General features: G+C 43.5%; 1 pseudogene; it reads right to left on the reverse strand.

The window, feature by feature from the left end:
* Window positions 1–3,023: 3,023 nt before the first annotated feature.
* LOC130837431 (ATP synthase subunit g, mitochondrial-like) lies at window positions 3,024–3,328 on the reverse strand (annotated as a pseudogene).
* Window positions 3,329–12,715: the final 9,387 nt, after the last annotated feature.

A 12,715-nucleotide genomic window follows, 5' to 3' on the forward strand; every position in this document is an offset into this window, starting at 1 on the left:
CTGACCTTACACCAGGGTTTTCCTGGGGCAGGGAGCTCACTCTCAGAGTTGCTTGAAACTTGTGAATATGTTACTTTACATGAAGAAAAGGACTTTGCAGACATTTTACTAAGTTAAGATTATCCTAGATTATCTAGGTGAGCCCAGTGTAATCATCAGGGTCCTTAAAAGGTGGAAGAGTCAGTAAAGATGTGATGACAGAGACGGGAGAGAGAGAGAGAGAGAGGGAGGGAGATGTTGCTTTTTTTGCTTTTTATAAATTCATTTATTTATTTATTTTATTGGCTGTGTTGGGTCTTTGTTGCTGTGCACGGGCTTTCTTTAGTTGCGGCGAATGGGGGGCCACTCTTTGTTGTGGTGCGCGGGCTCCTCATTGTCACGGCTTCTCTTGTTGCAGAGCATGGACTCTAGGTGAGTGGGCTTCAGTAGTTGCAGCACATGAGCTCAATAGTTGTGGCTCACGGGTTCTAAAGCACAGGCTCAATAGTTGTGGCACACGGGCTTAGTTGCTCCACAGCATGTGGGATCTTCCTGGAGCAGGGATCGAACCCATTTCGCCTGCATTGGCAGGAGGATTCTTAACCACTGCGCCACCTAGGAAGCCCGAGAGATGTTGCTTTTGACTTTGAAGATAGAGAAAGAAGGGGGTGAGGGATGCAGGCAGCCTCTAGAAACCATAAAAGGCAAGGAAATGTTTTCTTCCTAGAGCTTCCAGAACAATGCAATCCTGTTGTCATCTTGATTTTAGTCTAGTGAAACCCCTTTGGGCTTCTGTCTTCCAGAACTCTAAGACAGTAAGTTTGGGTTGTTTTAAGCCACTAAGGTTGTGGTAGTTTGTTATTGCAGTAGCAGGACACTAAAGCTTTCTGTTAATATGATGCCATATATTGGTTTATTTTTTAATGTTAAACTAACTTTGTATTCCTCGAATAAACCTCATTTGCTCATGATATATTAGCCATTTTAAATATTGTCAGATTGAATTTGTTAAAATTTTGTTTACAGTTTCATATCTATATTCGTGAGGGATATTATCTTGTAGTTTTCTTTTCTGATAATGTCTTTGGCTTTGTTATCAGAGTAATGCTGGCCACCTAGAATGAGTTGGAAAGTATTTTTTCCTCTTTAATTTTCTGGAAGAGTTTTTGTTGAATTGTTATCATGGCTTCCTTAAACATTTGCTAGAATTCTCCACTGAAATCATTTGGCCCTGTAGTCTTTTTGTTGGAGGGTTTTTAACCATAAATTCCATTTAGTCAACAGATGTAGGGCTCTTCAGGTTATCTGTTTCTTTTTGAGTGAGCTTTGGCAGCTTATGTTTCAAGGAATTTGTCCATTTCCCCTAAGTCATCAAATTTATTTGCAGAAAACTGTTCAGAATATTCCTTTATTCCTTTTAATATTTGTAGAATCTGTAGTGATGTCATTTCTCTCATTGGTAATTTGTGTCTTTTCTCTTTCTTCCTTAGTCTAGATAGAGATTTATTAACTTATTAATTTCTTTAAAGAACCACTTTTTGGCTTTATTGATTTTATCTTTTTTTTTTTTTTTTGCTTTCTTTTTTGTTGATTTCTGCTCTAATCTTTATTATTTCCTCTCTAATGCTTACTTTGGCTTTAATTTGCCGCCATCCCCATTTCTTTTTTATTTCTTTTTAAAAATTGAGGTACAATTGGCATATAACATTGTATTAGTTTCAGGGGTACAACGTAATGATTAGATTGTATATATTGCAAAATAATCACCACAATAAGTCTAGTTAACGTCTGTCACCATATATAGTTACAAATTTTTTGTGATAAGAAATTTTAAGATTTGCTCTCTTAACAACTTTCAAATATGCAATGCAGTGTTATTATTATTATTATTATTTTTGATACCAATCACTTGTATTTATTTCAAGACATAATATACGATTTAGACTCATGGATGATATTAAATTATAACCCTGTTAAATATCTATAGGATATTTTATCTTTGCAAAGATAGGTCCTTAAAAAAACCCAGACAGATTAATAATATAACACATATCAAAATTAGATTAAAAATATAGGTCATTGTTCTCATTCACTCTGTCCTAGTGTGAAAGATGTTACAAAGATACACGGAATCTCACCTTGCTGTTCTCTTTTGGGGAGGCTATACTCAAGTTGACAAGAACTACCCCTACATTTACAGACACAGGTGGTGTCAAAGGGGACTTTCTCTGATTTTAGCAAAGAAAAACAGTCCAAATTGTATTTTTTATACCACGTGATTTAACTACATCATGTTTGGCACACAGTATTAGTATTTCTCCTACTGAAGAAATTTCCCATTTTCTCAAAGCTTTTCCCCCAACTTTTCTAGAAATAAAGCTTAAATATCATTTATTTCAAGCCTTCAAAATAAACTGTTATCCTCATACATACATGTACCAGGTTGGTATATTCATATAGGTCCTTTCCAATTGCAGGCTAAGCAAAGACATGCATTTAGAGCTGCATGAATGTATTAAAGCAAAAGAAAACTTAACTTAATATCAAAAGAAACTACGACCTTCCATATAGTGTATGATACAGAAAACACTGATTTAAAAAAAAAATTATTTATTTATGGCTGTGTTGGGTCTTCGTTGCTGCGGGAGGGCTTTCTCCAGTTGCAGTGAGCGGGGGCTACTCTTTGTTGCGTTGGGCAGGCTTCTCATTGTGGTGACTTCTCTTGTTGCAGAGCACGGGCTCTAGGTGCGTGGGTTTCAGTAGTTGTGGTGCGTGGGCCCCAGTAGTTGCGGTGCGTGGGCTCCAGTAGTTGTGGCACATGGGCCTAGTTGCTCCGCAGCATGTGGGATCTTCCTAGACCAGGGTTTGAACCCGTATCCCCTGCATTGGCAGGTGGACTCTCAACCTCTGCACCACCAGGGAAGCCTGGGAAAACACTGATTTTGACACAGTATCTTCTTTTATTTGAATACCAGCCTGCTCACACATGGTCCAAGAACATCCAAATAATAAAACAAATATAATCACACGTTAAAGACTGGTCTTCAAACATCATAACCAATGATGCCAAGCTTGGCTATGACCTGGCCAACATAAACCCACATGCACACCTCTGGCCACCAAACCATTCAGCAGAGCTTCCTTAACTGTGAGCTGTTTGAAGCTACCTGTTTGAGCACTACTGACAAATTGTTTCAAGTTCTGAATAGCTGTAAGAATCTTGGCAGGAGCTGGAGGAACCAGTTTGACCTTGGCATAGTGCCAAAATGTGCCCAGCGTCGAGTAACTCACAGCAGTGTTGACCAGTGCCAGGGCCTTCTCCGCGGAAGTTACGGACAAACTGGGCCATGGTTCTAGGACAGAAAGTCTGCCGCCCCCACTGGCTGGCTGAATGTTACTCCACAGTGCAGTATTATTAACTATAGTCACCATGCTGTACATGACATCCCCAGGACTTACCTAATATAGCTGGAAATTTGTACCTTTTGATTCTCTTCACCATTTCCCCCTCTACCTCTCATTTCTTAAGGTAGAAAGTCAATGATTCAAAACCTTTCTTCTTTTCTAATGTCAGCATTTAATCCCATAAATTTGTTCCTAAGTACTGTTATAGTGGCATATCACTAATTTTGTGTTTTTCTTTTGTGTTGTGTTTTCATTTTCATTCAGTTCAAAATACTTCATAATTTCCCTTTTAATTTCTCCTTTGACTCATGGGTTATTAAAAGTGCATTATTTAGTTTCCAAGTATTCGGTGATTTCCCTCATACCTTTCTGTTATTGATTTCTAATTTAATTCCATTGTGGTCAGAGAACATTCTTTGTATGACTTGAATCCTTCTAAATTTATACAGACTTATTTTATGACTCCATCTTTTAAAATTTCCATGAGTACTTGAAACTAATGCATAATCTGATATTCTTGAGCGGAGTGTTCTATAAATGTCAATTAGGTTAAGTTGTTTATAGTGTTGTTCGAGTCTCCTATATCCTTAGTGATTTTCTGTCTATTTGTTCTATCAAATGTTGAGAGAAGAATGTTGAAATCTCCAGCTGTAGTTGTGGATTCATCGGTTCCTCCTTGCAGTTCTATCCCCTTTTGCACCATGTATTTTGAAGCTCTGTTTTTAGATGCATAAACATTTTAGACTTTTATGTCCTCTGTATGAATTGACCCCTTTATTGTTATGGAATGAACTTCTTTATCTCTGGTGATATTTTTGATCTGATATCTACTTTGTCTGGTATTAATACAGCTATGCCAGCTTTCTTTTGTTTAGTGTTAGCACGGCATATTTTTTTCTATTCTTTTACTTTTAAATTTTTTGTGTGTTTATATTGAACGTATCTTTTTTGAGACAGCCCTTTGTTGGTTCTTGCTTTTCATCCAATCTGACAGTCTCTGCTTTTTAATTGGAGTGTTTGGGTCACTTACACAATGTGATTATTTATGTTGTTAAGCTTAAGTCTGTCATCTTGTTATTTGTTTTATATTTGTCTCACCAGTTGTTTCCTTTTTAGTATTTTTCTTTCTTCTTCTGGATTTTTTTTAATGATTCCAATTTATCTCTATTGTTTATTAGCTAAAATTTTTAGTTTTGTTATTTTAGTCATTATTTTAGGGTTTATAGTATATATCTGTAACTTATAACAGTCTACTTTCAAATGATATTGTACCACTTATGTATAGCATAAGACCCTTACAATAGTGTGCTTCCATTTCACATCTCTCAGCCATTATTCTGTTGTTGTTAAAGACATTTAACTTATATATACATGTTATAAATCCCACAACATACATTGTTATTGTTTTTGTTTAAGTAATCAATTATTTTAAAAAGTGGTTTAGATAATATTAAAACTTGTATATTTCCCTGTGTAGTTACTATTTCTGGTGTTTTTTCATTCCTTGAATCCATATTTCTATCTGGTATCATTTTCTTCTTTTTTTAAAAATTAATTAATTAATTAATTAGCTGCATTGGGTCTTCGTTGCTGTGCCGTGGTCTTTCTCTAGTTGCGGCAAGTGGGGGCTACTCTTTGTTTGGTGCGCAGGCTTCTCATTGTAGTGACTTCTCTTGATGCAGAGCACGGGCTCTAGGCGCATGGGCTTCAGTAGTTGCAGCAAGTGGGCTTAGTAGTTGTGGCTCGTGGGCTCTAGAGTGCAGGCTCAGTAGTTGTGGTGCACGGGCTTAGTTGCTCCAAGGCATGTGGGATCTTCCCCGACTAGGGCTCGAACCCGTGTTCCCTGCGTTGACAGGTGGATTCTCAACCTCTGCGCCACGAGGGGAGTCCTGGTATCATTTTCTTCTGACTGAAGGACTTCTTTTAACATTTCTTATAATGAAAGTCTATTATTAATGCATTCTTTAAACTCTTATATGTCTGAAATAGTCTTTATTTTGTCTTTGTTTTGAAAGATATTTTGCTGGGTTTAGAATTACAGGTTAACCCCACTCCCTGTTTTTGGACACTCCAATTACACGTATATTAGGCTGCTTAAGGTTGTCTCACAGGTCATTCATGGTCATTGATGCCCCCTTTAGATTTTTTTTTTGTGTTTCGTTTTGGATCGTTTCTATCACTATGTCTTCAAGTTCATTCATTTTTTCTTCTTCTACAATGTCTGATCTGCCATGAATCCCACTCAGTGTATTTTTCACTTCAGATTGTGATTTTCATCTCTATAAGTTTGATTTGGGTCTTGTTTTATATTTTAAATGCCTTCACTTAACAATTAAATGCATGGACTACAGCTATAATAATGGTTTTAATGTCATTGTCTGCTAATTCTAACATCTGTGTGAGTTCTGGGTCAGGTTCAATTGATCAATTTTTCTATTCATTATGGATAATACTTTCCTGCTTCTTTGCATGCTTGGTAATCTTTGAGTAGGTGCCAGTTATTGTGATTTTTACTTTTGGGTTATTTTTGCATCCCTTTGTGTACTCCGGTTACACACATATTAGGTGGTTTTATATTCCTGATTATCTTTGAATTCTTATAAATGTTCTGAACTTTGTTTTGGAATGCAATTTATTTGCAGGAAGATTTGATCCTTTTGGATTTTGCTTTTAAGATTTGTTAGGTTGGACCAGAGTAGCACTTAGTCTAGGGATAATTATTCCTCACTGTGAGGCAAGGTTCTTCTGAGTATTCTACCCAACACTGCGTGGATTTTGAGGTTTTCTGGTTTTGGTGAGAACAGAACCAGGTCCTGTATGAGGCCTGGATACCATTCCCTCTAATACCTTTGGATTGTTATTGGCCAGACCTTAGGTATTTTCCTTACACACACACACGCTCATCGGCACTCTGATGCAAACTTAAGAGGGCAATCTCCAGATCTCCAGGGTTCTCTCTCTGTGTAGGTCTCTCCTCTCCAGTACTCTGTCCTGCAAATTCTGGTTGTCTTGGTCTCCCTGGTCTCTCAGCTCTGTCGCCTCAATTCACAGGGCTTTCCAGACTTCACCTCCATTCCCACTGCTTTTCTGCTGCAGCCTGGAAACTTTCTCAAGGCAGTAAGCTAAGATGATTTTAGGGCTTGCCTTGTTTGCTTCCTGTCTTTCAGGGATACTGTGTTTTCTGATGTCCAGTGTCTTGGAAAACGTTGTTCCGTGTATTTTGTATCATTTATTTTTGTTGTTTCAGGTGGAAGGGGAAGTTTGGTCTCTATTCCTTCATTTTGGATGGAAGCAGAAGTCTCTCCATGCCTTTCAACACCATCTATATGCTAATGTCTCCCACACTCACCGCTGAACTTCAGCGTCTTATACCCAACTTGGAGTAGTCATGGCCAGCACCTCAAACTCACCGTGTCCAAAATGGAACTCTCGATTCTCCTCTCACAAATCTCTCCTTTCTGTCTTCCTCATCCTGGGAAATATTCACCCAGATGTTCAGGCGAAAAGCCTTGGTCTCCTTCTCTTTCCCTCGCATCCTATATCAACACCTCAGAAACTCATTTTGCCTTGACCTCCAAAATGTATCTCAAATCTGAGACCTTTTTATTACCCCTACTGCTGATTAAAGCCACTGTCATTACTCATGTGGAATCTTGCAGTAGCCTCCCAACTCCAAACTAACTGCTTTCATTTCTCATCCTCTTACAATCTGTTTTTCCTTCGGCAGCCAGTGAGCCCTTAAAGATGCTAGCCCCATCATGGTTGTTCAAAACGCTCCAATGTCTTCCTAACACACATTAGGATAAAGTCCAAAGTCCTTATCATGGTGCACAGGACCCTGTAGGATATGACCTCCACCACCTCTCACACCTCATCTCCCCTCTCTTCCTTGCTCGTTCCACTCTGACCACCCATCTTCTTGCTGTTGCTAGAACATGAGAGAATACTTTAGAGAATACTTCCTTTTTCCTTTGCCTGGAATGCTTTCCCCTGAATATATCTCTGTCAATCTCTTCATGGGTCGCAGCTCAAATATCACCTCCTCATAGAGCCCATCCATGACTATCAGATCTAAGACAGCACCCCTGCTGCTTCTCCTCTTATTCTGCTTCATTTTCCATCATGGAACTTATTCCCACCTGACATCCTGCATATTTGTTTGTTCATTTGCTCATCATTGCTTTCCCTCAGTAGAACTCAGGCTTCACGACGGCAGGGACTTCGTCTTGGTCACTCTTGGGGTTATCTGTGCCTAGAAGAGTGCCTGGCATATGGTAGATGTTCAGTGAAGCAGATTGAATGAATGAGTGCTCTTTTTGGTCACTAGGTACAATGCACTTGCTGTGTGACTGTGGACAAGTCCTTACCATCTCAGGGCACGTCCTTTTCTAGTTGGCACGGGCCCACTGCCTGAAAGTCAGCCCCCCAACCCCTCACTGTGCACTGTGCCAGATGAGCCCTGGGCTTTGTTCTTCAACTCCCCACCCGACTGGAGCGGGTCAGGCCAGGTGTTCTCCATCCCCAGCTTGATGGCTCCAAGCTTTGGATTGCCATGACACCACCAGGGGGCGCTCAATGCTTAGATTCTGGACCAGGCGCTCTTGTAGCCCCTGTCTGGGTTGGTAGAAGTCACTGTAATTGACTATCCTTTAGGACCCTTGTATGTAGGTGGTGTAAGTGTGTGTGGGGAGCTGGAAGGCATTTCTAGGAGCCCTGACGTTGGGGCTCAGGGCATGGAGTCAACTCTTGCTGCCCGCCCTCTCGCGGCTCTCCACCTAGATAGAGACAGACCCCAGGAAATGGTTCACCTGAGTCCTCCTGGGGAAGGAAGGAAAAAGTGGGCTCACTAGGATGGAAACTGGGTGGGGAGGTTCAGTGGCTTCTCACATGTCCCGGACCCCAAATCACCTTGAGCTTTGGACAAGTCAACCCTTTGTGGCATCCCTGAGCAGGGTGACCCTATTATTCTTGGGGTCCCTCCAAGAAGCCAGAAACCTGGCAAACCTGTCCTAGCCCTTGGCCTCCTCCAGGGCTGAGCCCTTTGCTGCCCCTCCTCAGGTTGGGGAAGGCCCCACCCTGGTCTGCAAATTGTCCCTCAGACTCCTGATGCTCTAGCAGGGCGATCCCAGGAGGCGTGGGGAGATGCCTTCTGAGTGGAGGCTCCCACATGTGCAAGCTCATCTCTTTCTCTCAATAAGCTGGAATGTTTTTCTGTGGACCCATAGACGGGTGAGGAAACCGAGGCCCAGAGAATAGGAAGGACAGTTTGAAGTTACACCAGCATGTGGTGTGCTTGGTTCCACTGCACCCTCTGTTTTGGGTGTGCCCAATGCCCCCTTGGGCCTTTCCCTTTCCAGAGAGTTCTCTCCTCCAGCTCAAACACAGCCTCAGCCTTTGCACTTGCTGTTCCCTCTACTTGGCATGTCTTACCCTCAGATCTTCACGGGGCTGGTTTCTTCCCGTCATTCAAGTGACAGATCAGATGTCACCTCCTCAGAGAGGCCTTCCCTAACTACACCTGGTCCCTCTCTATCTCATCAGCCTGTTTTATTTCTCCTGGAGCACTTATGACCTTCTGAAATTAGCCAGTTTCCTGGTTTATGATTTGCACTCTGTCTCCCCTGTCAGAATGAAAGTGCCACCAGAGCAGGGACCTTGCCTGACTTGTGCCCTGATAGGCCCCGTCTCTCACACGGCACCTAGAAGGTGCCCCATGGGCATTGCTGAATGAGTGAACAAGGAGGGTGGAGAGTTGCCCGTCACCACGCAGGTCTCCAGACAATAGCGCAGAGTCACACTGACCCCTCCCTGGAGGTCCTAGGTTCTGGGATGCTCCAGGGCTGATGTGTCTATTCCTCTCTGGGCTTCTTACTCCCCAGTCTGCTCCCCCATGAGCCAGCACACTCCTCAGACAGGAAGTCAGTAGACCCTGGGGATGGGGTCCAGCCCCTGGTGTTCTGGGGAGGGGAGCCTAGGGATGGCAGAGGTGCTGGATGCCTTTGCTTTTCCAAACTCAGGCTGAATGAGTGGATGTATTTCTGACTGTGCTGACTGCCCTGTGTCACAGTGTGTTTTCCCTGCCAGGAGGCTGCAGAGGGCACCTCCTTTTCTGTGTGAGTGTGAGATGCCTAAGAGCCCTCCCAGTGCCACAGGCACCATCTTGCAGGACAGCTTGGTGACTGGGTGGAGAGCAGACAATGCTGCTGGAGATCAAGTTGTGCTTTGGGCCAAGAAGATCTGAATTAGAGTTCTGGCTCAGTCACTTCCATGCTGTGCGACCTTGGGCAAGTGGCTTCCTCTCTCTGATCTAGGAAGAAATGAAGGCTGCTTTCTGGGACTGGCTCTGGAACTCTGCCCTCCAGGCTGAGGCTTTTGTATCTGTGTTTCCCAGCTTGCTTGCTTGCTTTCTTTCAACTGAATTATAGTTGACTTAAAATACTGTGTTAGTTTCAGGTGTACAGAAAATGATTCAGTTATACATATATATATTTTTTTCACATTATTTCCCATTATAAATTATTACAAGGTATTGAATATTTTCCCCTGTGCTATACAGTAAATCCTTGTTGCTTATCTATTTTACATCTAGTAGTTTGTATCTGTTGATCCCATATTCCTAATTTATCCCTACCTCCATCCCCTTCCCCTTTGGTAACCATAAGTTTGTTTTCTATGTCTATAAGTCTGGTTCTGTTTTGTATGTAGATTCATTTGTATTATTTTTTAGATTCCACATGTAAGTGATATCATATATTTGTCTTTGTCTGACTTTTTTCAGTACGATATTGTCTAAGTGCATCCATGTTGCTGTAGATGGTATTATCTCATTCTTTTTTATGGCTGAGTAATGTTCCATTGTATATATATATATACCTGGACATCTTTCAGTGCCCAGCATAGAAGGGCACCTCTTCAGGGAAGGCACCCCACCCCCACCTGGGGACTCAGGTGCTTCTTGTCCTGGAGTCACCCTGTTCTGCCTGTTTCTATAGCGTGATGGCACTGTCTCTTTAGATGTCTGTCCCCTCCCACTAGACTGGCTCCCCTTGTGGGCAGGCCTGGGGCTTTGTTCATGTCTGTATCCCTCAAGCCCAGTGTGGGGACAGGCACACCACAGATGTGGTGGCCACATTATGATACTATTTCATACCCATTTTAGACATGAACAGACTGAGGCTCAGCGAGGTCAAGTGACTTGCTTGAAGTCACACAGAACACAAGTGGCAAAGCTGGTCTTGTGCTGGTCAATATGTAACAACAAGCTCTCCAAACAAAAAAAAAGCCTCAGTTTGTGGTGTTTGCCAATTTCTATTTTTTTTTTGGTGTTTGCCAATTTCTGTGGTATAAATACTCCCACGGAATTTCAAGCTACCAGTATGCATCCCTGAACTTGAAGTTGGGAAGAGATGTCCACAACTGGCTCTTGTGAGCGGGTATGAGCCAGCTTCAGTACAACATGGGGCAAAGCTGAGGTTCCAGCCCGGGCCTGTTTGATGCTGACCAGTGGGCATTCTATTCTAGATTCCTAAAATCTGATATTAAGTGAAAAAAACCCCAAGGTACATAAGGGTGTATATCAAGGGGGAAAAAAGAGTACGTATACTATAAAAGAATGTGCACATATGGGTGTACATATTTGCTTGTGTGTATGAGTCTTGAAGGATTTGCTGGAAACTAGTAACAGTGGTTTTTCCCAAGGAGGGGGACTGGGTGGCTGGGAGACAGGGTGGGAGAGAGATTTACTCTGGGTTTCCTTTATACTCTTTGAATTTTGAATCATGTGAGTATATTAAGTATTCAAAAAAAAAATGATATGGCAAACAACAAATCCAGGTCAGCAACCAACCGCAAGCAGGCACTGGACCTGCAGCTCTTTGCCAGGCAGGTCTATGGGCCTGGAGCTGCTGGGCAGGGTATGCTGTGTGGCTTGGTTGGGGATGCCCACCGGCCTGCACTGTCTTTCGGCAGCCCTTGGCCTGTGTCCCCAGGCTGGTGGGGGAGGTGGGGAGGCCACCGTCTTCCCAGAGCATGAGGGATGGGCGCACTTGTTTTAATTCTCGCCCATGAGGCTTGGTCACTGAGACCACGGCACTGCACTCTAAACTCAATTAGAAATTTAACAAACCTTATAAATCCTCCCCAGACTGAGCCTTGTAAATCTCCAGAGCGGGGCAGGCTTAGCACTTATCCATCTCCGGCTTAATGACCTCCCCGGCCCGGCCTGGGAATGATTCAGGGCTGGCGACAGGTCTAATTAGTGAACACAAACCGCATCCCGGGCAAGGTGAGGAGGAAGAGCCAGCCTGGTCCTGGCCCTGGGGGTGTTAGGGAGGTGAGTCCTAGCCCTTGTCCAGTCTGGACCTTGGGGCTCTGGCACGTTTGGGGAGGGGGCGTGGCAAGTGCCTGATTGACCTTCACTGTGAATGCAGCCTGATTGGTGGTGTGTCTCGTGCATGTCATTATTTGGGATAGGCTGTTGTATGATGTACCGCTCGTAACATTATTGCCTTGAGAGCCACGTGGGACCCATGGAGTCTCCTGGCAAGGCAGCACGTTTGTGGGCAGATCTGAGGCTGTATTGGTAGCCTGTGTGGTGGGTGTGGGAGGTTTTGAGGGTGGGTTCTGGTCTCCCAGTGCCTGAGGGAATCATGTTCTCAAGCAACACATGTGAAATCAGTGGGGGCCCAGAGAGCCCCAGTTTTAAGGGTGTACATCTCAGGTTTAGTGAGAAGATGGATATTTCCAACCAAGCTGACTATCCTTGTGAGGTAGTGAGCCCCCCGTCAGTAGACAGACAGCCCAGGATCCTCTACCATTAATGGAGCCTGTGCTGTGTGCCAGGCTCTTTACATATTACCTGATGCCATCTTCAGGCCCACCTCCTGCAGATGAGGAAACGGATGTCCAGAGGGGTTATGAAACACGTCCCAGGTCTTCAGAACCAGGATTTGCATGCTGGCCTGCTTGGGTTCAGAACTTGTGGCTCCCCTGTTGTGCCTCCCTCCTCTCTGCTGAAGATGTGCCCTTCAGACTGCTCCTCACCTAGGGGACACTCATGATGATTCTGGGCACAAAATGATGAAAGGCCCCCAGAGCCACAATCTCCTTGGCAACAAGGGCTGCCTTTGGCAGGCTGTTCCACCATGTTCCGTGCTGGGGTGGGGAGAGGTGGGTCCCCTCTCTCTGCTCTCTCCCCTTCCTCTTTTTCACTCATTTGCTGGCCTAATTTTTTCTGTCCTCTCCCAGCCTCCACTGGCCTCTCCCGGCCCTGATTCCCAGCGCCCGCTGAGTTCTTTGCTGGGAAGTTGGGGGTGGGGTGGGTCTGCGTTCT

Source organism: Hippopotamus amphibius, chromosome 1 (genome assembly GCF_030028045.1).
Source record: "Hippopotamus amphibius kiboko isolate mHipAmp2 chromosome 1, mHipAmp2.hap2, whole genome shotgun sequence".
Classification (NCBI taxonomy): domain Eukaryota; kingdom Metazoa; phylum Chordata; class Mammalia; order Artiodactyla; family Hippopotamidae; genus Hippopotamus; species Hippopotamus amphibius.